Genomic DNA, 24,950 nt, shown 5'->3' on the forward strand with positions numbered 1-24,950 from the left:
CAGGCGGGGATTTTAAATCCCGGCTGCTGAATACTACAGAGAGCAGTTTAGGAGAACTGCCGCCGGCCGCGGCTGAACTCCGTCTGCCGGGACCAGGTGAGTATATATATATTTAAGCCCTTCCCGAAAATTCATCCCGCGCTCGCCGGCAGCCCATTGCTTTCAATGGAGCCGGCTGTATTGCCGGCTCCATTGAATTCAATGGGCAAACATCGTTCTTCTCTGCCACAGCTGTAACTCTGCCACAGCTGTTACAGCTGTGGCAGGGAAGAATGATTTGTCTTCTATATGTTCTCAATGGGGTCGGCGCTGCTGCCGCCGGCCCCATTGAGCGCATATAGAGAAGAGAACAGGAATAGCAGATCGCAGATAGGTGCGATCTGTGATTTCTGTTCTATAATTTATCGGAAGAGCGCATAAAAAGCGCTCATGTATCCGCTCATGTATTGCTCAAAGCAATGGTTTTATAAAATCGCCGGACGCATGCGCATGCGCAAATCGCGTGAAAAAACTCCTGTCTGATTAAGTCCTTAAAAGGCAATAATAACATTTTGTTCTACTGGCTAACAGGGTACGAAACCTTTTTATGTTATGTTAAAGCATGCTATTAAAATTTGTATTATGTGAAACTATAGCTTCCAGTATTAGCAGAACAATGGTAATAGTTGTTACTCAAACTATGAAGCTGCGAGATATTATGAGTGACTACAGTGCTGATCAGAAGCAGAATAAAAAATGACATTCAGTGATTTACAATTGACATCCTAACTTTTTTGAGCTGTTCATGTTCCTTTTATTCTCCATTTCTTCCAGAGCACCGGGACTGTTTCTTACACCTATGTACTAGCTTTGAATACTGCCATACACGATGCCCCCTGAAAACAATAGCTCCATACTGTGCACCTTGATTGTAATGTCAAAAAGTGTGTCACCTGAAAATAATGCTAGCCACTATACCCAATAAAAATGGTCCCACACACTGTCTGCTGAAGTAAATAAGACTTTCCACTGTACTACCTGAAAAAATAATAATAGAGATCCGCCAGTGAGGTGGGCAGTTAGGTACTATCAGGGGCTGTGTGGCGCTGGTAAGGCTGAGGTGTCTACTGGGCAGGAAGGTGCAAGGTCAACGGTGGTAAAGGCTTTGGTTCACAGTGAGACAGCAGCAGAGCCAGCAAAGCTCATAGATAGTGAGGTTTTGGGAACAAAAAAGAATCTAAGAAGGCTGGCATTTTAGCTAAGTTGGGGTAAGTTATCAGCAGAAGCAGCAAGACATCAGTTGGTGGATGCAGTAGGAGTAGAGTAAAGTGGCTGGTGTGTATTGGGTGCCAACAAATGCTAGAAAGACCACCATTTTAACTTACCTAAAGTTTTGCTTCCATTCGGCCTCTCTACCACTGCCTCCCACATTCCCCAAATAGATATAAACTATGCCTGTCCTATGTTATAGACTACCACTTCCAAATAACTATATTAAATGTTCCTTAAAGGGTTTTTTTATTACAACAAAACTCTGTGAACCCACTGGGCCTGGCATAAAATAAAAAAAGAAGGCATTCTCACCTGTTCTGGAGCCATGGGATGACGCTGAGAACTACCGCCTGTGCTGGCGGAAGTCAGCTGTCCACTGCAGCATAACAGAGGAGTATGTACAGTGACGTATGATTTAGAGTTGGACAACTTATTTAAGTTCATTGTATCCATTTATAGTAAAATGCCATTGATTCAAAATCCCCAGGTCCTTTAACATACCATTCTGAATTTTGTAGTAGGTTCAAGATCAGCTTCTAGCCAGGGAACTTTTTCACACATTTAGTGTTTATCACAACTTTCTGTTCACCTCTCCCATACTATTTGCTCTGTGTTGGGGCTGTGACCGCTGTCTTCTCTCACCTCTATTCTCCTGCGTTCACACTTCCCAAATGCCACATCTTCCTGTGTCCCAGTTTATCTGATATTGCTGTCCATAGGCTGTGCACACATTGGCTGCCTCTTAAATGGTCAGCACCCACAATCGGCTTTCCTGTCTCCAGCCAATCTTCACAGGTCTGGGTCTATTTAAGACTACGTCTTCCTCTGGAGAGTGCCTGAAGAATTAGTTTTTTTAGTCTGCAAATGTGCCACAATGTTCTGAGTTCTCTTGATTTTGATTTTTGACTGCTCTACTCAGCTTTCCAGTCTTCTCCATTCCTGATCTTGGCTTGTTTGTTGGCCATGCTTACTCTGTCTGCCCTGACCTTTGGACTGTTTCAGAGTTATACAAGAATTCCTCCAGTCCTGACCTTGGCTCTTTTCTATGACCACATCTCTGTCTACTTGTCTGGAACCCCGTTATGGTAATCCTGACATAACTAAGACTACATCTGGAGTAATGGTCTGGGGTTCCCTGCAACAAAGACCAGATCCTGTTTGGTGGGGTTTAGTCGCTTTACAAGTATTTACTCCACATAAATTAAAGATTGCAATATTGTAAATGAAAGAACCTAGTTAGATTATTGTGTTATTTTGTAACTAGGCTAGGAGACATATAAATGTGCAGCATGCTTTTATGAGGCTGCAATTTACAGAAGATGGGTCTAGACAAAGAGCTAAATAATGAGAGTTTGCTCTACAGGATTTTGGACTCAATATATATGTTTTATGTGTTGTGACTTTAACTTCCTATGGAGTATCTAAAAAGATTTATAACAAGTCACCGAATTTTCAAGTGAACGCAGAAAAGCAGAGTGTTTTAAAAATCAAGATTCCGACATAAAACACCAGAGCGCCTTTTATTTTATATGTAATAAACTACAGAATAGAATTTATCACTTTTAACTAAGGCTGATCCTGGTGAAAGGTTTGTATGTGTGGTGGGTAGGAGGTGAACTGCAACAAGCCTAAATTTTCCCCTTACTAGTAGCCTTATTATGCTTTTACACTGTTACTGTTGTATGGCTAATTTGTGTAATGATTAGAGATGAGCGAGCACCAAAATGCTCGGGTGCTCGTTACTCGAGTCGAACTTCCCGCGATGCTCGAGGGTTCGTTTCGAGTAACGAACCCCATTGAAGTCAATGGGCGACCCGAGCATTTTTGTATATCGCCGATGCTCGCTAAGGTTTCCATTTGTGAAAATCTGGGAAATTCAAGAAAGTGATGGGAACGACACAGAAACGGATAGGGCAGACGAGGGGGCTACATGTTGGGCTGCATCTCAAGTTCCCAGGTCCCACTATTAAGCCACAATAGTGGCAAGAGTGGGCGCCCCCCCCCAACAATTTTTACTTATGAAAAGCCCTCATTAGCATGGCATACCTTAGCTAAGCACCACACTACCTCAAACAAAGCACAATCACTGCCTGCATGACACTCCGCTGCCACTTCTCCTGGGTTACATGCTGCCCAACCCCCCTGCACGACCCAGTGTCCACAACACACACCAAAGTGTCCCTGCGCAGCCTTCAGCTGCCCTCATGCCACACCACCCTCATGTCTATTTATAAGTGCGTCTGCCATGAGGAGGAACCAGAGGCACACACTGCAGAGGGTTGGCAGGCACAGTGCAACCAGAAAAAATGATGCACAAGGCTGGGTATTAATGAGTGACTACTATCCCCAGCAGACATGCAGTAAACTGAAGACGGTCACAGGCAGCCCAAATACAGTATTTTTTCCCAATTTTTTTGAAAAAGCCCACTGCCTATATAGCCAGTATATCTCTTTCCCTGTACCACTGCCCCTGCCTCACCAGTACTGCCCCTATACTCAGTAAAATGACTGCAGATTGAGGATGCTATGGTCTGCACGCCCGAGTACGCTCGCTCATCTCTAGTAAGGATGTTTGCAATGTTTAAACATAGTAATTAGGGATGAGCGAGTATACTCGCTAAGGCACTACTCGCTCGAGTAATGTGCCTTAGCCGAGTATCTCCCGGCTCGTCCCTAAAGATTCGGGGGGCTGGAGCGGGGCGCGGGGAGCTGCTCCCCGCCACAACTCACCTGTCAGCTGCGGCAGCTCCCGAATCTTCAGGGACGAATGGGGAGATACTCGTCTAAAGCACATTACTCGAGCGAGTAGTGCCTTAGCGAGTATACTCGCTCATCCCTAATAGTAATATAACATAGAATTTAAAGCGGTTGTCTCGCGAAAGCAAGTGGGGTTAAGCACTTCTGTATGGCCATATTAATGCACTTTGTAATATACATCGTGCATTAAATATGAGCCATACAGAAGTTATTCACTTACCTTCCCTGCGCTGGCGTCCCCGCCTCCATGGCTCCGTCTAACTTCAGCGTCTAATCGCCCGATTAGACGCGCTTGCGCAGAAGGGTCTTCTGCCTTCGGCTCGATTCGGCAGCAGCAGCGTTCTGGCTCCACCCCTTCTACGCGTCATCACGTAGCTCCGCCCCCGTCACGTGTGCCGATTCCAGCCTCCTGATTGGCTGGAATCGCCACATGTGACGGGGGCGGCGCTACGCGATGACGCGTAGAAGGGGGCGGAGCCAGAACGCCGCTGCTGCCGAACCGAAGGCAGAAGACCCTTCTGCGCAAGCGCGTCTAATCGGGCGATTAGACGCTGAAGTTAGACGGAGCCATGGAGACGGGGACGCCAGCGCAGGGAAGGTAAGTGAATAACTTCTGTATGGCTCATATTTAATGCACGATGTATATTACAAAGTGCATTAATATGGCCATACAGAAGTGCTTAACCCCACTTGCTTTCACGAGACAACCCCTTTAAGGCCAAAAAAAGACAAATGTCCACCCAGTTTAGCCTATTTTGCCCCCAATGTTGATCCATAGGAAATATAATAATAATAATCTTTATTTGTATAGCGCCAACATATTCCGCAGCGCTTACATAGACAGGGGGAATACAGAAAGACAAAAGTACAAAAATGACAGAACCACGGTTGCATAATAATCAGTTGATGGAAACAATAGGGGTGAGGGTCCTGCTCCAACGAGCTTACATACTACAAGTAATGGGGTGATACAGAAGGTAAAATGGCTGGACGTATGCACAATATGGCGAGGTGGAGAGTGAGGGATGCTATACACAATCAATGGTCAGACATTTAGCCGTGTGATGGCAGAATCGTTATGACTGCAGGAGCGGTTTACGACGACTGGCAGGGATTGCAGTCAGTAGGTCAGGGAGCATGTTATCAGGTGGTGTACAGAGGAGTTTGTTTAGGGAATGCAGTATGCCTCCCTGAAGAGGTGCGTTTTTAGAGCACGCCTGAAGTTTTTTGAGTCCTGGATTGCCCGGGTAGCCTTTGGTAGTGCGTTCCAGAGGACCGGTGCTGCTCTGGAGAAGTCTTGGAGGTGGGAGTGAGAAGTTCGAATTAGAGGGGCGCTCAGTCTGGTTTCGTTAGCAGAGCGAAAAGCCCAGGCTGGGTGATGGATTGAGATGAGGGAGGCAATATAGGGGGGGGGGGGGCTGCACTGTGAATGGCTTTGTGAATGAAGGTAGTAAGTTTAAATTGAATTCTGTATTTAACAGGCAGCCAGGAAAGGCAAAAAAAAAAAAAAAAACGAGTTAGAAGCCAATTTTCTCAATTCAAAGGAAAAAAATCCTTCCCAAGTCCAATCTGGCACATTACCTGCCCATTACCTTTTTACGACCTATGTACCTAAGCTGACCATCTTGTACCACATATGCACCATTTGTTCATTAACGATATTTAGAATTTTTTTTTACAATTGATGATTTGAACAGCTGGGACCAACTTTGCCAGAAGTACCAACAGAAAACTCCTAGCGGCTCTGTGGCCTCAAAGAAAAGGCTACATATATTTCACCCAGCTGATGCTTTCAAGCAAAGTTGTTAAACTGCGACCATAAGTATAGGACCCTTCTGTAAAACATTTTAAACACTACGAACTCCCCTAACCTAGTCCCAAACCCAACCATAACCAAAACCCTAGACTAACTAACCCTATCCCTTGCCTAAACCTAACCCTTGTCTCACCCTAACCTTAACCCTTCTCTCACCCTAATCCTAAACCTTGCTTAACCCTAACCGTTTTTAATCCTAGTTTAACCCTAACCCTTGTCTAACCTTAACCCTTGTGTAACCCAACTCTTGTCTAACTCTCACCCTTACCATAACCCTTTCATAACTGTAACTCACTAAATGCTTGCTCCCATTTTGCTTGACTGACAACTTGAGGGAGTTGGAGCAAGAGGAAAAACTTGTGGAAGAGGCTTCCACCTCTCTTGTCACCTCAGCCACCCCAGTCAGCAGTACCCCGGAGATTTTGGAAGCTACCACAGGAGTTGTTGGGCCTTCCACTGAGGCATATCACCCACAGCTGCAGCTAGAAGACCTGCTGCACAGGGGAGCCGAAGAACAAGGGGGCAGATTCTGTTGCTTCAGAAACTGATAGCCTGCTATTTTTTATGGGCCAGAACAGAGGAGAACTGGACTGACGTTTGGTAAAAGTATGGCCAAAAACGTGCGGTTAATCCCAATTAATATGTGACTGCCCCCCAAACAACCATAATTGCAATATTCAAAGCCTACATCTTTTCCCCCAAGTGAACTAGTGCAGTATTTTGGAGCCCTTGATCACTAGTGCCATTGCAGATGACCAGCAAGAGTAGTACCACTGCCACCCCACATTGTGATTATTGTCCCATTGGCTTTGACACAACACAGAGCTACGAATATGCACAAGACAGATATATTGTCCCTGTTCAGAGGGAGGAAACTGATTATTAGGTATTTCAATTGCCCATTTTCTCCAGGCATCAATATTCTCCCCAGCAGCAAGAGCCTTCCAAGCCCTTTACAAGAGCAGCACATTCCCAACATCTGGATAGTGCCCGTAAACACTTCATTTGTTTGGTAGACTTCCAAAGGTGTTCTCAAAAAAGAGACTGTCCTTGGTATGTCTATAATTGAAAATGCACCTCCTAGTATCCAAGCCTCATCTTGGACATGGCTGCTTGACATGTGTTGTCAGGCCAAACTCTTCATCTGCAACTGTAATGAAAGGGGACTGGTAGGTCCGAATATCATGAGGGCATATTCTTCTAGGAGAGCCAGCTGGTTGGAAAGAAGCCACTGACCAATTCTGGAAGTCTTGAAGATGTTTTTTTGCGCGCGTGAAAAACAGAAGAGACATAGATGGCACATGGACGTAAAAAAAACGAATGCAACAAAAATGCATGCAATATGCACATACACAAGCAGTGAAATATGTTGAGATTTCATGGACTGAACTTGCATATACCTGTTTGTGTGAGCTCTTACTCTGTGATGCCTGCACATACCCTCAGTGTAAACAGCGTTAGGAACTTTTTACTTCTCTCAGAGTTAATCATGCAGAGCAGGTAATTATGTTTTTTGTCTGATTATATACAAAGTGTGATGTTTTGCTACTTCTGTAGAGAAAGATTACAATGGAGTTGGATGAAGTAATTGTATTTTCTATTGTATCAGATAATCTCTTCTGTCGTGAATGGTTCACAATGAAGCTTCAAAAGTACATACAGTTTATTGTCTAGGGTACTTTTAGTGATATTAAAATGAGTAATACTTCTTAGATGTGCAAAATGAATATATTGTAAAGAAGTACTGCATTGCTGACCTTATGTCTTTTAGAAAATCACTTTGACTTCTGGAATTTATGTTAATGTAATTACTTACACAAGTAATCAGAAACCAATGTATTGCCATGACAATACATATTCTGCTTGTTTGTGACTTGTTATCTACTCCTTAATACAATTTTATGTACCCAGCTGAGGTTGATTTCCTGGTGGGTTCAATAGCTAGTCCGTCCCAGCCTTAGGCTAACCAGGCTTTGTAATGCAAAACCCATGCTATATACTAAGGACAGTGCCATTAATATATAGTAACATATTATATAGTATCATATACTATGAATTTACTGTTACATCTTCCACTCTGTGTTTCTATAGTTTCCATTTCTCAGCTTTTAATTACTGTACTTCCATTATCTTTGACCATGATGTCTATAAGTGTAATCAACTCAATATTTGTGGTTACCAGTTGTTTCCAGATAAAGAGTTTATTATATAAACTCCCAGCTAGCGACTCTGACGAGAAGCAACTTAAAGGGGTGTTCTCATCTCAAACATGGCCATGATGATTACAACAGTCTGTTCTAAGTGACTGGGAGGCTGGAAACAGCCGGGGATGGCTAGGCTAAGCTGTTTCTATAACTCCCATAGGAGTCAATATGGGTTATGCAAACTGTGTAGCACATCAAGCTATACTGTATACTGTTTTCATAACTTGGGAGTTACAGAAACAGCATAGCTTGCTATGCTATTTTCCTAACTCCCATTGACTTCTATGGGTGTTGAAGATACAGTGCAGCAAAGCCTGTTAGGCTTTTCTTTAATCCCAACCACTCCCAATCCCTTGTACATTCGGGCCAAGGGTGGAAGGACCACAACTAGAGATAGGTTCAGGTCTCAGAGGTGGTACCTGCTCATATCTGAGTTTTATGGTATACCCCGTGGATATGTTGTAAAAGTCTGAGATGGCTATACCCCTTTAAAATGGGAGCAATCTGATAGCAAGGTTCTTTCTACATCCTAAAAGTTATACAGACCAAGAAGCCACCGTTCCAAATTTCCATGGAAGTCTTCAAACTGGCAGCTTCTTCACCATGGCTGCCTATGCTCATGGCAACTGCTGTTGGGACCAATTGGCAAGAATTAGGTAAGTGTAAGTTTAGGGTTGGGCTGAGAGCCTTCCCTCCAGGCAAAAGGGGCATTGCTTATTTTTTTTTCCTGGAAGGTTATTTTAAATTTAAGGAAAAAAACTTTTCTTTATCCCAAAACGTCCCCAACTCATTTATTACCATTGCAGAAGAGCTCTTTGTACACAGCATGGTATGTACCGAAACATTTGCTTTCAAGAAACTGTACAATTTATTCTGAAATTTAATTCAGTAAATTAAATTGATGTATAATTTTGAAGGAAGTTAATTATGCCGGAGCTAATTCATGATTGGTAATAAAAGAGGCAGGGAAAAATTCCCAGTTTTTAAAGTTTTTTTTACATCAGTTTCATTGACAGTTGTGAAGAGAAAAGAAGAAAAACAACCACCCTGATTTATATTAATACAGTGTTATTAAGAGCAAAAGTGTGAGATGGGAATATAAATCTTATATAAATATTGTATGAATGATTTCTTTAATAAGAAACATGCCCATATTATGAGATGTATTGTTACATGGTGATATATTGTTATTGTTTACTATGTCGCACAGTCATTCAGGATATGAAGCATGTGACCTCGGGCTTTCTGGAGGATATTCATTAATCACATGGATTTACCTCACAATGTCTTCTGTTTGCAAAACATTACAGGGAGCTAATGCAACAAGTTTCTATTTTGCTGGCTTTCAGCTATCAATTTTGCTGAAGTCTAAGGGGATTTATACACTGTGATCAACAACACTTCAGCTCTGCAGCTTAATTACTGTATTTATTTTTCGATGTATAAACAACAGAAGCAGAAAACAGGTTATTGAGACGAAAAGAAAAAATGACAGTTTGAATGTTACTTAAATAAGCTAATTCTTAGGTTAATAAACCTGGCAGTCCCCTTCCAGACTTTACGATATGTTCACACACAGAAGAAATGCTGTGGATTTTCCATAGTGGAATTGGGTGTGAATAATCCACAGCATCTTACTGTACCAGCAATGTAGATGAGAAGTTAAGAAATCTGATCCACATGTTGTAGAAAAAATCTGCAGTGTAAATTGATCTGCAGTGCGGATTTCAAATTTGCAGCATATGTTGATGCTGTGGATTTATGTTGCAATTATGTTGCAAATTTTCAACACAAATTTCACTTCCTCTTTAAATGAGGAGGTGGCATCCACATCGAAATCTGCATTATATGTGGTTTTTAGTGTGGATTCTAACATGGATCCATGCCAAAATCCAAATTGTTCTTCAAGATAAATGTGGCCATGGAGCCATCCAAGACATACATGTTATTGGGAGCATCAAAGACAGCATTCTAACAAGTACAGAATACATACGTGCGATCTTCAGCAGATGACAGTGCTGGAACCAGGGAGAGTGTAAGCATAAAAAAAATAAGTTATGCTGCTCCCTGTTACCTTCCCTAACAGCACCATAACTTAGTTTATGGTGCTGAACGGAGATGACAGTTTCTGTTTGATCTTCTCGTGCACTCTTAGTCTATCGCTGAGTTCAACTCAGCATAAAAACTGTCATCCCTGATAAGAGGGACGGCATGCTGTGTTCTCCACGGGCAGCGCTGATAGCATTGTATGCAGCCTGTTGCCCATGGCAGAACAAGGGTGATGTATTTAGAGAAAAGACCACCCACTGTTCTCTAAATACATGCAATTGAAGCTAGTTAGCTACTAATGAGCTGATTAGCCCATTAGTACCTAATGCAATAGGATCACTCAAAACTGTCAGTTTCTGAGGAATTTTGAGCGATCATCTTTGCATGTAAATGGGCTTTAGCTAACATCAATGAATTATAGTCTCCAGGTTCAGATGAATTACATCCTGGGATACTAAAGGAAGCAGCAGAGGTATTTGCCATGGAGAACAGGAGACGTCCCAGAAGATTGGAAAAGTGCAAATGTTGTCCCTATTTTCAAAAAAGTGAAGATGGGTCCAGGAAACCACAGGCCTGTGAGCCTGACTTTTATACCAGGAAAGATCTTTGAACAAATTATCAAACAGCATGTATGCAAGTACTTGGATAAAAATGGAGTAATTAACCAAAGTCAGCATGGGTTTGTAACAAACAAGTCATGCCAGACTAATCTAATTTAATTCTATGACAGAATCACCAACTTGGTTGATCAGGAAAATGTGGTGGATATAGTATATCTTGACTTTTGTAAAGCATTTGACAAAGTATCACATACCATACTTATTAAAAAAATATTCAAATATGGGATTGACAAGGCAACTGTTAGGTGGATTCACAAGTGGCTGAGTGATCGTACTCAAAGAGTAGTCATAAATGGCTGCACATTCAATTGGAACAAAATGTCAAATGGGGTACCACAAGGCTCTGTCCTAGGCCCATTGTTGTTCAACATTTTTATAAATAATCTGGAGGAGGGAATTGGGGGAAAATTGAGCAAATTTGCAGATAATACCAAGCTAGGAGGGATAGCTAACACTAGAGAAGAGAGAGAGGGAATTCAAAAAGATCTAGAAAAGCTTGAACAGTGGAGTGACTAATAGAATGGAAATTAATAGGGAGAAATGCAGGGTCCTACATCTGGGCAAGAAAAATGAAAAAAGCACATACAGAATGGGAGGAATTGAGCTAAGCAGCAGCACATGTGAAAAAGACTTGGGTATACTAATAGATCATAGACTGAACATGAGTCAACAGTGTGATGCAGCAGCAAAAAATGCAAACACAATTCTGTGATCTATTAAGAGAAGCATAGAGTCTAAATCACATGAGGTAATTATTCCCCTCTACTCTTCCTTGGTCAGACCTCATCGGGAATACTGTGTCCAGTTCTTGGCACTCCAATTTAAAAAAGACATAGACTAACTGGAGCAAGTTCAGAGAAGAGTTACCAAGATGGTGAGCGGTCTGCAAATTATGTCCTATGAGGAACGTTTAAAGGATCTGGGAATTTTTAGCTTGCAAAAAAGAAGGCTGAGAGGAGACTTAATAGTGGTCTACAAATATCTGAAGGTTTGTCACAGTGCAGAGGGATCAGCCTTTTTCTCATTTGCACAAGGAAAGACTAGGAGCAATGGGATGAAATTGAAAGGGAGGAGACACATATTAGATATTAGAAAACACTTTCTGACAGTGAGGGTGATCAATGAGTGGAACAGGTTACCACGGGAGATGGTGAGTTTTCCTTCAATGGACGTCTTCAAGCAGAGGCTGGAAAGACATCTGTCTGGGATGATTTAGTGATCCTGCACTGAGCAGGGGGTTGGAACTGATGACCCTAGTGGTCCCTTCCAACTCTGCCATTCCATGATTCTATATTTAACCCTTTCCAATCCAATTTGTATCCTGGTTTTCCTAGGGGACTTACTCTTTTTTTGCTATTATACAACGGCGCTATATGCTGGCTAAAGCCAGTACTGCATAAGGCGACACGTTGGATAGACTTTGACAGCAGAGAGTCTGGCAATATACAGTAAGAAAACCCCGACAGGTGTCTTCCAACATCGCAGCTGTACAGCCTTAAATCATATTGTCTTTAGACGTCAGACAGTGGATTGGAAAGGGTTAAATGTTTTGATTATGTGCCCTTCTCCCCTCCAGGTTTTTCAGAAAATTTCTAACAATTTCTCTGCCAGTCGTAAAAAGTCTAAGTATAGCAGGGATTTTGGAGGCATTCTCTTATTATCAGGGCTGCATAGTTAAGGCAAAGTCAAATAGTACCTTTTATGTGCTCCATGTACAAAGAACATTTACTCTTCTCGCAAACCCATTACATCCATTCATTAGACAGATATCCAATTTCAATTGGAACTGTGCTATGCTTTTTTCACCCTGTGGGGATGTTGTGGGAGAATTGACAACTTGCAGCCAGATTTCTTGACAGACTACAACTGATAACTATGGATCTCTGCATTGGGATTCTCTGTGACCAGTCTATTGAGGCTTTTAGTACTGGAACAGGTCATTATGATTGTAATTAGCTGCCTTTTATAGCTCACAGAAATTAATTTGCCCATAAAAATATTTGATTCTTTCATAAGGCCACATGCACACGGAATCCAGCCCTGGCAGCAGCGGTGTTTGCGCGTACCTGATTTCTTTTTCTCTTCTCTGTACTGCGGATGGTCTGCGCGGTGAACTGTTGGACATGCACAGTACAGATTTTTCTTTTTACTCCTGGTTTTTACAGAAAGCGGCCATATAATCACTGATATACTGATACAAGAGGGCAGGCATATACATCACTTATCCCTCAACATGCAGACAGCCAGACTGCTAAATGGAGGAGCAAGTAACACATGTAGGGGACACTGATGATCAGCCACTCACAAACCCTCCTTATATTCTTCTATTGAGGGGGGCGGCACCCTTGGCTTCCCCAGGATTCGGAGCTGCACTGCCTGTTCCAGCGTGGTTCATCTGTAGGGTGGGGGACAACCCACTGGATTCAAATATGGTGTCATTAACAGGTTGTAAGCCTGCATGGTGCACTACATGTAGTATCATGTGGCCTATATTTAGTCTTTTGTGTAGGAATAAGCACCAAGCAGTCACCCTCCTCAATATAAGAAGAGTTTGTGAGTGGCTGCTCATCAGTGTCCTCCACATGTGTTACTTGCTCCTCCATTTAGCAGTCTGGCTATCTGCATGTTTGGGGATAAGTGGTGTATATGCCTGCCCTCTTGTATCAGTAGATCAGTAAGTATATGGCTGCTTACTATGATTTTTTTGGTTCAATTTTTTTGACTATTTTTATATTTCCTTTTCTGTGATTTTTACTCAAAGAGGGAAGAAACCAAGGCCCTTATTATAGGGTCTATTTAATGTCAATTAACTCTGCATGTCATCTGTCCAAAGCATGTGGTACGGGGATAAATCCCCATATGTATGTGTGCTGCTGCTTTGACTACAGAAAAGACTTGCTTAAGTAAATTCTACCTTTTATAATGACACAACCTTTTTAAAAAGATTTTCAAGCTATAAATTACTGATGACCTGTCCTCATTATAAGTAATCGATGATTGATTGGTGGGAGTACACCACCTGGGATCCCCGCGAATTAGCAGTTTATTGAAGTTGGTATTGCAGTCAACAGAGCTGATGTACTGACTTGATTGAAAACACTGCCTGCAATACCAATCTGGGCCACTGCACAGTGTACGGAGCTGTGTGCTTTAGTGCACTGAAACATTGGCCCCACAAACCTTTGATTTGAAGGGGTCCCAGGTGGTGGGCCCCGACCGATCTATTGTTGAAAATGTATCCTGAGGATAAGTCATCAATAGTTTAAAACTAGAAACCCCCATTAAGCTAGGGTGGCTCATGAATTATTCTTGCACATGAGTTCTTTCTGTCCTCCCAGGATTATTTGTACTTTTTCATAGCATTGTAATACAGGCTGTTTTTTTAATAAATTCATTGTCACTCTTAATCAAATGTTGATTTGATCCACTTCCAATAACCAGTTTTAATACAAGACAGTCCATCTGGTATTTTAGTGAAAGATGCATGCTGTGTTGTTAACTGTTCCTGCAGCCGGTATTCACATTTTTTCTGGTTAATAGTCATAAACTTATCTTGGCAACTACGACGCCCTTCTGGTGGACTTCTGCCTTGTTCAGTGACGATCACGTTGTATAGCGTGTACAGCCTGCTACATAGTTAGTTGTTAAGCCCTCCAAATTACTATATACTCACCATATCAGAACTATCTGAACAAGCAGTTTAATCTATTAAAATCATAAAAATAACACATAATAAAATGACAGATATCAGTGTAACATCATACAAAATATGCTAAAATGTCATCTTAGTCTCAGTGAATTAATATACAAAGTGATTAAGTTCAGTTTTAATTGATTTGAAACCCCACATTAGAGCTACTTTAAAGGGACTTTCCAGGACATAAAAAAGTTTAAAGGGCTTAAAATGAAAAGAAATTGAATACTCACCTAGCCCCAGTTCTGGTCACATGGAACCTGGAAGAACCGTCAGGAGGTCACATGCGGTTCATTATGCATATGACCACTCAGCCTCTTACAGGCTTCAGTGTTAATTATTCTATGGCCGCTAAAGCCTATGAATGGCTGAGTGGTCATGTGAACAATGAGTGGCACATGACCGCCTGACGCCTGTACCGGCTATCGGAGTTGTAGCGCTAAATGGGGAGGTGTCGAGATAGGTAATTATTAAATTTCTTTTTATTTTGAGCGCTTTTAACTTTTTTTTAAATTTCCTGGAAAAAAACCCTTTAAATAAAATACTGGAAAATTAGATAAAATACCATTTCACTTACAAAATGTTATTGGAATCATTCCCTTTAGCTATAAGAGTGTTCTGGTAACAACTTTCATTGTCTCTGCATATTATACTCCCCATGACTACCATGCACCATGTTAGCAGACATCAGCTGTTATAAGATGACAGCCCCCCATGCAGTAAAATATTTAACCGGCATATACTCAACTCTCCCAGCTCCCTGCATCTCCCACATTGCAGCTAGGTTGTCTGTTTACAGGCTGCTAAGAACATGGGTTCCAAACAATGACATCTCTCCAAAGCAGTTTGGAATTATTTGCCAGCTCTCAGCACCCCTACTGTTTCGAGGGATCACACCACTAAAATGAGATCCGAGGCCTGTTCTCTGACTTGTGAAGTCACGTCCATCGATCACATGGCCTATGTACAGCTGAGTCGCATTCTAGTCATTTGAAATGAGCTATAATACCAGGAACTGCTGCCACAAAATCTACAGAAATGTGTCAGGGATAAAGTGAAGAGACTGCAGCCTCTTCAAATTCCAGATCGGAGGGATTGCAGTGACTTGTATCCCACAATTTCATATTCATGACTAGAGATGAGCGAGCACGCTTGGATAAGGCGGTTACTCGAGCGAGCATCGCTCTTCTCGAGTAACTGCGTTCTCGTCCGAGCAGGCTCGGGGGGGTGGCGAGGGTGAGCAGGTGGTAGCGGGGGGAGAGCGAGATCTCTCTCACCCTCCCCCAGCTACCCCCCCCCCTACCCCTCCGCTCACCCCCGCCACCCCCTCCCCTCCGAGCCTGCTCCGATGAGAATGCAGTTACTCGAGAAGAGTGATGCTCGCTCGAGTAACCGCCTTATCCAAGCGTGCTCACACATCCCTATTCATGACCAATCCTTCTTTATTTATCCATCGACGTCGCTGTATGAGGGCTTGTTTTTTGTGGGCCGAGTTGTATTTTTCAATGATAATACTTAATGTACCATATAATGTACTAAAAATCTATAAAAAATTTTAAATGGAGTAAAATTTCCACCATTTTTTCATTGCGGCTTGTTTTTATGGCGCACAAATTGCAACAACAATGACATAATAACTTTATTCTATGGGTCAGTATGATTACTACGATACAAAACTTATAATTGTTTTTTTTTGCTGTACTACTTGTATTTTTTTTCAGACATTTATTTTCTTTAAATTATTTTCTGTCACCATCTTCTGCGCACAATCACTTTTTTATTTATCCGTCAACATAGTTGTGCGAGGGCTTATTTTTTGCGGGACGTCCTGTAGTTTCCGTTGGCACCATTTGAATTTATACCACCTTTTGTTCGCTTTTTATTGCAATTTTTGTTAGAGACAGGGTGACCATATAAGCGCATCTCTGGCATTCTTTTTTTTCTGACGACGTTCATCGTGCGGGGTAAATAATGCATTACTTTGATAGATCAGACTTTAAGGGATGCAGCGATACTAAAAATGTATTTTTGTTTTATTAGTTAAATTCTTTTATTGTAAATATGACAAAAGGTTTTTTTTATTAAGTTTTGATCCTTTTTTTTTCAAGAATTTGTAAAACTTTATTGTTCTTTTTTTAACTTTTTTTTCAGTCCCCCTAGGGGACCACAACTAGCGATGCTTTGATCGCTCCTGCAATCTAACAGGCAGTCTATCAAGTCACCCAATGGGGATGGCTTGATAGGCAATCTGCTAAGGCAGCCCTGGGGTCTTTCAGAAGGCCCCCTTCTGCCATGACACCCACAGGGGGGTCGTATGGGACTCCCGAACATCGTTTAGGGGATTCAAGTGCTGCTTTCAGAATTGAGAGCGGCATTTAAAGGGTTAACAGCCCCGATCGTTTGTGCAACTTATCGAAGCTATTGCCGCCGGCTGTACCCGCGATCTATGATGAGAGATAGCTGCGCGATCTCTGTTCATACATACTCTGACCCCACAGGACGTAGCTGTATGTCCTATAGCGGGAAGGGGTTAAAGCAAATTAGAAAACCTTATCACTAAAAAAAACCTAGCAGCTATGATATGTAGATTATGAGGTGTGTTAAATACTCTTGTCTATAAAAAGGTATTATAGAGGTGATACCTTTATTGGTCACATGCTATATTTTTGCGCTATATTTAAACTATTAGCAAATGGTTTGAAGCACACCAAGAAAAAATACTAATTAAAAAGAAACCATGGAGAAGGAAGTGTGATGGTCTTTTGCTGCATCCAGAGTTGGCAACTTGCACAGGGTAACTGGCACACTGGACAAAAAAGGGCTATCACAGCATTCTAATACCATGAAATACCCTCTGGTGCCTGCCTAGTTGGTCAGGAGTTCATATTATAGCAGGACAATGATCCAAAACATACTTATTAATTACCTTAAAACTACTGAAGAAGAGAAGAAGAATCTGGTAGGCTTCAAAGAATGGAATGGTCTGTGCAGTCTCCAGACTTAAACCCCTTGAGCTTGGATGAAATAGACAGAAGAGTAGAAGCAAACCTACAAGTGCAGCACATTTATGGGAACTTCTGCAACAATGTTGGAAAGAAATCACTAAATAATATCTAAATGCGATTGTAGAAAGAATGCCTCAATTGTGTAAAACTCTTATATAACCTAAAGGTGGCTACTTTGAAGACACAAAAAATCTGGATTTAATTTGGTGACACAAAGTTAATCTATTATTTTTATTCATCCTAAATTGCTCTGTACTTTCATTTCAAAGTACATTTGAAACATTTAAACTTTGTAAATATTAGTGTTGCTTGTCTTGATTGGCTGGGGGATAAAAAAGACTTGATTTTTGCCAAATCAAATCAGGTAAGTCTGATCTGATTGTTGGCCAACATTGTGTGAAAATTCAAATTTCCAGTAATACCTGCTACAGAAGTCAACAAGTAGCCAAGCAGCAGCCAGATGTCATCAAATAGTGTCATCCAATGTGTCCTCCATCTTGCACATGGGCAGCAGTTTCATTGGATGCCTGCATCACATGACCTAGCCATATATAAAATAGTTTTCATTGTTCTGCAGGTGGTCAGGCAAGCCTGCTGCCATTCCTTAGGAGTGGTTCTGCCCTTGCATTACATCCACAGCACATAGAATGGATCATAGAATGCATGGCACAGCATGCCTCAAGTAGCACCACCTCCACTTCCATGAGCATCCCCGCTCTACTTCACCCCATGCCAAATCCCTTGCACACTCTGAAGAAGTTTACATGGATTAGTCTGCATGCAAGTTCACATGGAGGAGCTGTTTAATCATTCAATGTCATGTATGTCAATGGCTGTTCAAACAACTAGAGCAAGAAGATCAAGACATTGAATGCACTGATGCCCGACCATTTTTTTCCTTCATAGAGGAAGATGAGGATGGGCCAGTGCGTGGAAAACTAAATCTAATCTAAATATTGCAAAAGAAATAAATACCAGGGATCAATTTGATAGTAACTATATGTAGATTATTAGACATGGCGTCACCGCAAAAAATTGCAGCGATATTGCATCGCTGGTCCGTGCGATATCACTGCGGTTAGTCGCATTTTGTAGCGCTACAAAGTCACATGTGGTGCTACAAAGTTGCACGACTTTGTAGCACTACATGCAGGGATTTTCAGGGGGTGGGGGGCCTTGAAATATAAGCCCTACCCTGAAAATAAGCCATAGCCACAGAAAAAAAAGAACACATCACCTAAAAGCGCTGTCTGGGGATTCGCTGCATCTTCTCCCCAGTCCCCGGCAATGTTTTTTTATCTCTTCTGGCTGGGGATTGAAAAATCCCCTCCTCCTGGAAGCGCTGGCTGTGATTGGCTGACACTTAGCCAATCAGAGCCAGCGCTCGATGAATGGATGTGATTGGCTAAGTTTCAGCTAATCAGAGGCAGCGCTTCCAGGAGGTGGGGATTTTTCAATCCCCAACCTGAAGAGATGAAGGAGGATAGTGCCCGGGAGAAGACGCGCCGGAGAGGACAGCGCTTCTAAGGTGATGTATCCTTTATTTTTCAATTTTTTCCTGCAGTTAGGACTTAGGTTATGGCTTTGACTGTAGGATTTCCTACTCTCAAAGTTGCATCACACGGCACGAAATTCGCGTTTTTGTATGATGCGATGTAACAGAGAGGATGGCTCCATAGGGAAACATGGGCTACCAAACCTCATGAGTTGTGTGCATATCACAGGATCCTTGAGGTTTTTGTGTCGGGATGTTGCATGCTACAAAACATTGAACATGTGAATTAATCCATAGGAAAGCATGGGCTTCACATACATGTGATTTGTAGCATAGTAGTAATGCAACAAATGCGTGTGACTTTGTCACCCGTATGACGAGGCATTAGCAAAACAATGATTACATTTAAAAAAAAACGGAAGATCATAATATAAAAAAATAAATGCTAAAGCTGCATAATAGTTAGTAAAGATAGGTAATAAAATCCAGGATAAAGAATACTATGCAGAGTAAATAGTTGTAATGCTGCTTGTCAATAAAAGCCAGATGAATGCAGCGATACAGGGCTGAAATGCATTGCCAGCAAGGTCTATTCCTGCCTGATCCTTCCGTACTAGCCCGCCATTGCCCTTGTTTCCTTCTTCTATATGTCCTTAACAGTACACTGGTACAATGTCTTGCAGGTGGGGCATGAAGCCAAAAGTGTTGGTCCGCATTTCATAATGCCTCCAGGTCTTGTGGGACATTCATTCTGGTCTGTCCCCTCCTCCTCCTCTTTCTTCATCTTTTCATACACCCTGCACAATAGCACAGATATTCATATGTGACAAAATACAGCTTCCATAGAGCTTTGCATGTGGTAAACGCCAATATTCTGTCCTAAAACTCATATGTCTAGGAGAGCGCAGCCACATGGCTGAAGAGCTGTTGACGGTCAGGGCTGACATGTAGCTGACCCCGTGCAATCAGAAGCCAGGCAAGGTTGTGTGTGACAATGGGACTGATCTTCTGGCATCCCTTTGCCTCGGCAATCTCATACACATCTCTTGTTAGTCCCATGTGATGAATCTGATAGTGCAGCGCTTTCTAAACAATTACCCAGGTCAACATCCAGTACTGGAAAAGGCCAAGAAACTGTGGCTACAGGGATGCATTTGCAGTGGATCGCAACTCTGCAGCTCATGGCGCACAAGCAGGAAGCCGCTACAGCAGCATCACCACCAGTGGCAGGGGAAGTCTAACAGAAATGTGGTATAGTTTTTTCAGGTCATAGCAGCCTGCAGTAACAGTACAGGGCATGACTCATAGTCACAGGCAGCACTTATACATTAGAGTCCAAAAGCATGTCAACTCCTGGGTGGATGTATTCAGGCATGGCGTTGGCCCCTTTGATTTCTCAGTGTCTAAGGGTGGCTTCACACGAGCGTGTTTTTGTGCGTGCATATGCACGCACAAAAACATGCTTGTGTTTGCAGCATTGCATTTCCTATGGTGTGTGCACATGTCCGTGCTTTACTGGCATGTGCCTGCAAAGATAGGACATGCGTGCACCATTGGGAATGCACGCATTGTTTTCAATAGAGCCGCAGCTGCTGCTGGTGGCTACATTGAAAACAATGGTCTGCCAGCAACCCTGCATTCTTTTTCAGGGAAGGGCTTTACATATAATTCCTTCCCTGAAAAAGAAAGATTTTAGTGTAAAAAAAAAATAAATATATATATATATACTTACCTCTTTAGTGTTGCCGTGACCCCCGAGGGGATGAAGAACACATCTGGCGCATGCGGCAGATGTTTCCTTCATCTCCGCTAGTAAAAAGAAATCCCTGCTGCTACATCTGGCAGCTCTCGCAGAATGAATGACGAGAGCACGTCAGCCAATCACAAACAGTTCTTTCAGCAGGCGGGGATTTTAAATCCCCGCCTGCTGAAAGGTCAGCACTAGAGAGTGGGGGACAGCCAGGAGAAGACGTGGCTGAGCCCGGCAGCCGAAGGGAGGTAAGTATGGTTTTGTTTTGTTTTTTACAGCACTTTTACTTGCTTTTCAGGGTGGACCGATCCCTGCAGGTTTTGGTCGGGAGAGTGCCCGGTTTTTTGCGTGACAGTTAAATGGTCATACAGCAATTAGAAGAATTTAAATGGGATCCTAATTCATGCTGGATTATATGTGATGTGATTATTTTATACTCGAGCATACCACACCATGCGGCCCTGATGGCTGTCAAATATCATTTAGATTTTCACAGTGATTATACAACGGAATTAAAAGAATTTATTCTATTATCTATTGAATTTCTTCTTACTCATAATTTTTTTGTGTTTGACAGTAAATATTATTTACAAATATCGGGAGCTTTTGGGAGACCAAATTTATTTTTTGTTATGATAATCCATTTAGGGACCGCATGGTGTGGTATGCTCGTTACATCGACGATATTATTATTATCTGGACAAGGAAGGCACAGGAGGATATGAACATGACCTTAAAAGAGTTTGGGGCTTATATTAATAAGAACACGTATAATCTGAAATTTACCAGCGAATGGAAGGAAAATGTTATATCCTTCTTGGATCTAACTATAATAGGATCTAACGAGGATGGGAAAATTATATTTAAACGCTTTAGAAAGGAAACCGCAGGAAACACAATACTGCATGCACGAAGCGCACATCCACAGCATGTGATTAACGCAATCCCAATGGGAGAATTGATCAGAGCCAAAAGATCTTGCTCTTTAAATAAAGATTATAAAACAACAGAAATTGAAATAACTAACAGGTTAAAAGAAAGAGGGTATAAAAAAAGTCTCCTTGGGAAAACATCCCGCAAAATGGAAAAAAAAAACATAGAAATCAGTTGTTGGAAGATTCAGATAATAAGAATAGGAGTGGAGACAATCAATTAGTGTTCTCCACAAGGTTCAGTGAACAGTTTTATAATATCAAAAAAATATTTTTGAAATATCTACCTGTACTGTACCAAGATAGAATAACTAGAGACATTCTAAGTAGTGGTGTAAGGGTTGTAGCCAAAAGAAGTAGGAATTTAGGTGATACGTTATCTTCCAGTTCATTCTCTTCAAAAACAACAAGTACCAATAAAAACTGGCTAACACACAATGGATTCGTGAAATGTGGAAGTGTAAAATGTAGCACATGTAAATATGCGCATAAATGCAATAGTTTTTGTGATAGCTCTGGTGAAAAACAATTCCAGATAAAGGGATATATGAATTGTAATTCCTTTAATATAATCTATATGGTGATGTGCACAGAATGCAAACTCATGTACGTGGGTTGTACTATACGTAAACTACGAACGCGCATGACAGAACACATTAGGAATATAGAAAAGGGCAACAAAAACCATTCAAGAGTAGCGAAACACTTCATAGAAGTCCATGGTGGAAGTATGAGAGACTTGGTATATTTTGGGATAGAAAGGATAACTAGAAGAAGAAAACAGAAAGTGGATCGCTTAGCAGTACTAAAACGAGAGGGTTATTGGATACTCACTTTAAATACAAGGCAACCAGAAGGGTTAAATGTAGAGATGAGCGAACGTACTCGTCCGAGCTTGATGCTAGTTCGAGTATTAGCGTGTTCGAGATGCTCGTTATTCGAAACGAGCATCACGCGATGTTCGAGTTACTTTCACTTTCATCTCTGAGACGTTAGCGCGCTTTTCTGGCCAATAGAAAGACAGGGAAGGCATTACAACTTCCCCCTGCGACGTTCAAGCCCTATACCACCCCCCTGCAGTGAGTGGCTGGCGAGATCAGGTGTCACCCGAGTATATAAATCGGCCCCTCCCGCGGCTCGCTACAGATGCATTCTGACATAGTTCAGGGAAAGTGCTGTCTTGCTGGAGTTGCTATAGGGAGAGTGTTAGGAGTTATTTTAGGCTTCAAGAACCCCAACGGTCCTTCTTAGGGCCACATCTAACCGTGTGCAGTAGTGTGGAGGCTGCTTTTTGCAGTGTTGCACTTTTTTTTTTTTTTGTATATCGGCCGTGCAGAGCATTGTGTCCTGCAGTAATTTTATATAGTCCAGGGCCAGTAGTGGTGAGGCAGGGACAGAAGACATATTTAGTGTATATAGGCAGTGGGCCTTTCCAAAAACATTTGGGAAAAAAAATCTATTTGGGCTGCCTGTGACCGTCCTCAGTGTACTGGGTCTCTGCTGGGGGTAGTTGTCCTAATTCATACGCAGCCAGCTAAGTGTTACAGCAGGCTTGCGCAAAATTCTTTCCTGGCTCTGTGTTGCCTGTTACATCACCGCTGTATTCCTGTCCACAGTGAAACAGTCTGCAGTAATTTTACATAGTGCAGGGCCAGTAGTGGTGAGGCAGGGACAGAAGACATATTTAGTGTATATAGGCAGTGGGCCTTTCCAAAAACATTTGGGAAAAAAAATCTATTTGGGCTGCCTGTGACCGTCCTCAGTGTACTGGGTCTCTGCTGGGGGTAGTTGTCCTAATTCATACGCAGCCAGCTAAGTGTTACAGCAGGCTTGCGCAAAATTCTTTCCTGGCTCTGTGTTGCCTGTTACATCACCGCTGTATTCCTGTCCACAGTGAAACAGTCTGCAGTAATTTTACATAGTGCAGGGCCAGTAGTGGTGAGGCAGGGACAGAAGACATATTTAGTGTATATAGGCAGTGGGCCTTTCCAAAAACATTTGGGAAAAAAAATCTATTTGGGCTGCCTGTGACCGTCCTCAGTGTACTGGGTCTCTGCTGGGGGTAGTTGTCCTAATTCATACGCAGCCAGCTAAGTGTTACAGCAGCCTTGCGCAAAATTCTTTCCTGGCTCTGTGTTGCCTGTTACATCACCGCTGTATTCCTGTCCACAGTGAAACAGTCTGCAGTAATTTTACATAGTGCAGGGCCAGTAGTGGTGAGGCAGGGACAGAAGACATATTTAGTGTATATAGGCAGTGGGCCTTTCCAAAAACATTTGGGAAAAAAAATCTATTTGGGCTGCCTGTGACCGTCCTCAGTGTACTGGGTCTCTGCTGGGGGTAGTTGTCCTAATTCATACGCAGCCAGCTAAGTGTTACAGCAGGCTTGTGCAAAATTCTTTCCTGGCTCTGTGTTACCTGTTACATCACCGCTGTATTCCTGTCCACAGTGAAACAGTCTGCAGTAATTTTACATAGTCCAGGGCCAGTAGTGGTGAGGCAGGGACAGAAGACATATTTAGTGTATATAGGCAGTGGGCCTTTCCAAAAAAATTTGGGAAAAAAAATCTATTTGGGTTGCCTGTGACCGTCCTCAGTGTACTGGGTCTGTGCTGGGGGTAGTTGTCCTAATTCATACGCAGCCAGCTAAGTGTTACAGCAGGCTTGCGCAAAATTTTTTCCTGGCTCTGCTGTGCGTTAAGTAAGCGAAGTCAGCCTCCAACCACAGGCCAATAAGCGGCACATTTAATTACAGCGTTCTGTTTCTGCACTACTGGTAATACAGCATGCTGAGGGGTAGGGGTAGGCCTAGAGGACGTAGACGCGGGCGAGGACGCGGAGGCCCAAGTCAGGGTGTGGGCACAGGCCGAGCCAGTGCGGTGGCCAGGGGTAGAGGCAGGGCCAGACCGAATAATCCACCAACTGTTTCCCAAAGCTCCCCCTCGCGCCATGCCACCCTGCAGAGGCCAAGGTGCTCTAAGGTGTGGCAGTTTTTCACAGAGACGCCTGACGACCGAAGAACAGTGGTGTGCAACCTTTGTCGCGCCAAGATCAGCTGGGGAGCCACCACCACCAGCATGCGCAGGCATATGATGGCCAAGCACCCCACAAGGTGGGACGAAGGCCGTTCACCGCCTCCGGTTTGCACCACTGCCTCTCCCCCTGTGCCCCAACCTGCCACTGAGATCCAACCCCCCACTGAGGACACAGGCACGAGTGCCTACCGGCCTGCACCCACACCCTCACCTCCGCTGTCCTCGGCCCCATCCAGCAATGTCTCTCAGCGCAGCGTCCAGACGTCGCTAGCGCAAGTGTTTGAGCGCAAGCGCAAGTACGCCGCCACGCACCCGCACGCTCAAGCGTTAAACGTGCACATA

The sequence above is a fragment of the Eleutherodactylus coqui genome, chromosome 4, assembly GCF_035609145.1.
Source record: "Eleutherodactylus coqui strain aEleCoq1 chromosome 4, aEleCoq1.hap1, whole genome shotgun sequence".
NCBI lineage: Eukaryota > Metazoa > Chordata > Amphibia > Anura > Eleutherodactylidae > Eleutherodactylus > Eleutherodactylus coqui.